The following is a 5,061-nucleotide window of genomic DNA, read 5'->3' as shown; positions in this document are numbered from 1 at the left end:
CACCTTTTCATAATGGATTTAAAACAGTACATTTATGCTTGCAAATGCTTAGAGAAGACACCTAACCTACTAGAATTTCAAAGACAAGCTGCACTACAGTGACAAATAGAGAAATGTGCTGAGAGCCATTAAAACTGTTGTTAAGATTAGGGTTTTTATTTTTAATTTAAGTAGTACATACAAGGATAGAATAATTAAAACTTAAATTTTTGAATGAGTTGTAGAAGAGCCAAACAACAACAACAACAACAACAACAAAAAAAAACCACTTTTATGGGTTAGTTTTTGCATTTAAATTTTCCGCAGTAAAAATTTGGGAATCTTATAATTATTATAATTATGATTATTAGAAACTGATGAAGAAAGTATTAGGTTAGTTTGGGGCAAAAAAATGACTCGTATGATTGTTTTAAATACACACCCATTCTTACCCCCTTTTGCAGGTACAAAGCGTTCTGATGTGCGTACAGCGTAGAGACGAGTTGACTGTGGTTGGAGGAAGTGCTGTCGGAGGGAGAATTCACTTGTTGCAGTCAACATGTACAAGGCGGGATTGCCTCGACGGTAAGAATTTTCAAATGATTTATACGTTTAGTTTCGGGTTTCAAGTCTAGAAGTAAACTTATGTGTTTGTCTTGTACGAAGAACAAGTTCAACCTTCCAAAAGAAGTGATCTTTTATTTGCGTTTGGATTTGACCCATGTTTTCGGGGAGTTTTGGGAGTTCGCTTTCTGGAAACCTCACTGGTTAACGTGATTGTGATTCAGACGCATTGGTGTATAGGAAATGTTTCCTATTTTGATCAAAAGAAAGAGGGTTGAACAAGGTTAGCTGACCAATTATTTAACACACTGTAAATTATTTCAATCTATATCCGAAGGCGTTCTTATTTTATTGACTAGAGAGTCAGAGTTGTGACATTTTGTACAATGAATTCCCCACAAAACGACTGGATTCGCTATCGCAAATGAGAAGAATAACTGCAATATAGTGTGTTCGACATTGACAATAGGTTACAGAAAGGGTTTGGTTTTTTTCTTCATTATATACAGTGTTGTTTGCGTAAAGGACGCATTGAATTCTCTTAGGCTGAAAGACGGTTAACCTTCCTTTCTTTGTTCAGTTACTTAAAGATGAAGAAAGTTGTTCTAGAGCATTGAATCCTTTTACCTTGGTATATCTGAAATCAGGCTGTAACCGTATTGTATGAAGTGACACTCAATACTTTTTTTCCTCTAACTTAATGATGCTGCACCGCATAGCATCACTGACATGCTCACCCTCTCAAGTCAAGTCCACTAATACAGCACCCGATCTTCTTCAGCTGGTAATTTTCATTACAAACACTCTCGCCTAAGTCATCGCAAAAATTCTTCGCTAGCGTCGGGGCAAAAATTTGGAACAGTATACCTGAGAATTTGGAAAAAAAAACAAAAAAAAGAACCAAACCAAAAACACACATTCAAAGCCGCGCTTTTAAGAAAGAAATACGCAATCTGTTACAACTCGATCTTCCAAAACGGGATAGTTATGCTTGCATAGGCATCCTTATTTTATGAAATTAAACACAGAGCTTGTTAATTCAACGAAATGTAATTTTCTATTTATTTACTTATTTACACTTATTCTTATTTTTCGTATCATTACTATAATCCTTTCTCTTTCCTCGTATATTGCTGTAAAATTTCTTGTATATAATTAGGGGTTATTGACCAAGCTTGAGGTCAAAGTGGCTGGATATTGGCCCCTGGGGAGATACTCCCAAAAAAATTGGGTAGGGGTGTGTCTCCCTTCCCAAAAACCTTGTCCTATTTATGACGTAACCAAAAATGTAATACGCTATATTTATGAATACAGTTTTATCAAACGTGTTGATTAAGGTCGAATTACCACCGTGAACTATTAGGAAAGCTGACGTTTCGAGCGTTAGCCCTTCGTCAGAGCGAATAGAGGAATTGTGGGTGTTGATGGTTTTTGTGCAGGTGTGGAGGAGCTTTGCCATTGGTGGAAATATGGTAACATGAATTTGTGAATAAATTAATACAATGACAGGCTGGCTACACCTCGATGAAGTTCGCGAAAGCGATCCGCCAATCTTCTCCCTGTTTCGCCTATGTAGGTCTTCTTGCATAGTGTGCAGGTTATGCAATAAATGACATTTGCGGAGGTGCATGTTAAGTGATCACTGATTTTGACGGATCCGGAGTCCGTCCTGAGATCTTAACCATGTCAGAAATAAAAGGACAAGTTTTGCATCGTGTGCGTGTATATTTGAAAGTTATCGGTTGGTTGTCAGACTTAAATGCGCTCCTAACTAGAAAGTTACCTATGCTTTTGTTGCGTTTGAATGAAATAAGTGGTGGTAGAGGAAATATACGTTTAGTTTCGAGATCATTGCGGAGAAATTTGAAGTTTTTGAGAACGACATTTTTGACTGCAAGTTTTTGTGGATGGTAGGTGAGGGTGAATGGAATTCTATACAAAAATTTGGTTTTATCAACGGAGTTGATAATGTAAATTGGCCACCGTACAGAGATTCTAAAAGCTGACGTTTCGAGCGTTAGCCCTTCGTCACAGCGAATCGAGGGATTATGGGTTACGTGTAGTTTTTATAGTAGAGTAGGAGCTACGCTATTGGTGGTAACATGGCAACGTGAAAAATAGGAATATATTAGTTAAATGAAAAGCGTTCGTTAATACCGTGAGGATTAAGGGTGCCGATTTGAAAGATGAATTTTTGTTTCAGATTCTTGCGGCTTTCCGTCGTACCTAGATCTAAGCCAGTCGCTCGCCATTTTAATCTGCCTAACCACTCCAAAAAACACATGGCTATCTGAGGCCTTTCCCTACATCTAGGTACGACGGAAAGCCGCAAGAATCTGGAACAAAAATTCATCTTTCAAATCGGCACCCTTAATCCTCACGGTATTAACGAACGCTTTTCATTTAACTAATATATTCCTACTTTTCACGTTGCCATGTTACCACCAATAGCGTAGCTCCTACTCTACTATAAAAACTACACGTTACCCATAATCCCTCGATTCGCTCTGACGAAAGGCTAACGCTCGAAACGTCAGCTTTTAGAATCTCTGTACGGTGGTCAATTTACATTATCAACTCCGTTGATAAACCAAATTTTTGTATACTACTTCCCCACCGACGCAGCACCACAGTGTCTTTAGAAACTACCCCTTCATTCATTTGAATGGAATTCTGTTGGTTTCTTCGTCCTGCGACGTTTGTAGGGCGGTTTCTCGATCGATTTCTTGGGCACGATGTTTGCCTGTGGTAAAAGGAGTCAGGGTAGCCACGTTTTTTGAAAAACTGGCACATTTTCTTGCCTTGCTGTTAAAGTCGGACTCGTCACTACAGACGCGTATTAGTCTAAGAAATTGAGATGGGATGGCATTTTTTCCCTGTTGTGGATGAGAGGACGAATGCAGCAAGTAGTTATGGGAATCCGTTGGTTTGTAGTGTACGGTTGTAGATAAACCGTTGCCGTTGACTGAAAGTTTAATGTCGAGGAAAGCAACTGAATTTTCGGAAATTTCCCAGGTGTATTTTAGAGCCGGGTGGAAAGCATCGACTGAACTAATGAATATTGGTTGAGTTCCTCTTTCCTGGATAAAGTAGCATCGACGCAGTCATCGATGAAACGTTTGGTTTGTAAAGATCAGGTTTTGTTCCATTGTAGTTAGAGAAAAACTCGTTTTCCACGAAAAGGTTGGCGCAGCTAGGTCCCATTTTGGTTCCCATTGCAACACCGTTGATTTTTTTGTAGCAGCTGTAATCAAATGAAAAACAGTTGAGTGTGAGAACCAGTTCAGCCAGACGAAGTAATGTTTCCGAGCTCGGTTTCTCAACAGGACGTTGGTTCAAAAAATATTTGAGTGCTTGGAGGCCTTCATTGTTAGGGATTACGGTGTATAAAGATGTTATGACCATAGTGAAAATGATTTTGTTTTCACCCGAGAAACTGAAAGCATGGTTGCTGTCTTTGATGAACGAAGGTCGTGACTTGAATGTGGGTGTCATGATTTTGTCTAAATAGCTCGAGATAAGTTCAGTTGAGCAACTGCATGCTGAGACAATTGGATGGCCTGGGTTGTTGGGTTTGTGAATTTTAGGTTTCAAGTAAATGCATGAGGTTCTAGGAGTATTGATGAGATTTTGGGCGGTGACTGGTAGTTCTTGTTTGGTTATGAGTTCCTGAATGGTTTCTTTGACAATTTTCTGGTTGGCGGAAGTCTTTGTTGACTTTTTTGTAAAAATCGGTGTCCGAAAGTTGCAGAATTGCTTCTTGTTGGTAGAGGTCGGTGCGCCAAACGACTATCGCGCCGCCTTTGTCGGTCGCTTTGCTGACGAGGTCATTCCGGTTTTTGAGATTTATGAGAGCAGTCTATTCTTCTTTGGAAAGGTTGGAAAGTTTGGAGTTGCGATTGAGGTTTAGTTTATGAACATCATGGCGGCATTTTTTGATGAAAAAGTCTATTCATACGAATTGGCCCTCTGGCGGAGTCCATTTTGATTTATGCATGGTTAGTTAGTTAGTGTTTCAAAAACGTCTTTTTCTGTAGTGTCGGATTGGTCTTCTTTTTCACGGAAAAATGCTTTTAGTTGAACGCGGCGAAGATAGTTTTGGACATCTTGTTTGGTTTTGAATTCGTCGGGTTTTTTGGTTATAGGAACGAAGTTAAGGCCTTTTCTAAGGACAGGTTTTTCAGAAATTGGAACTACAGTGTTTTGGTTTTGCTTTTGGTCTTCGAGAGGTGTTGCTCTGTTTTCTTGAGGATTCGTAAGTTTTCTAGCTTGTTGTTCTTAGTTTGTTCTAAGTGTTTGAAGAGTTTGAAGTTGAGAGCCTGGGTTTTGGTGCAAATAGATCGTAGTACGACTGAAGGACATATAATGGAAAGCTGAGAGCGACATACGATGATTTGCTTGTTCAGTTCACGGACTCAATGAAAGCCTCTCATTTCATTAATTTCTTCACAAATTCGTGTTACCATATTTCCACCAATGGCAAAGCTCCTCCACACCCGCATAAAAACCAACAACACC

The sequence above is a fragment of the Montipora capricornis genome, chromosome 14 (assembly GCF_036669925.1).
Source record: "Montipora capricornis isolate CH-2021 chromosome 14, ASM3666992v2, whole genome shotgun sequence".
NCBI classification, from domain to species: Eukaryota; Metazoa; Cnidaria; class Anthozoa; order Scleractinia; family Acroporidae; genus Montipora; species Montipora capricornis.
Note: the sequence above shows the minus strand (reverse complement) of the source record.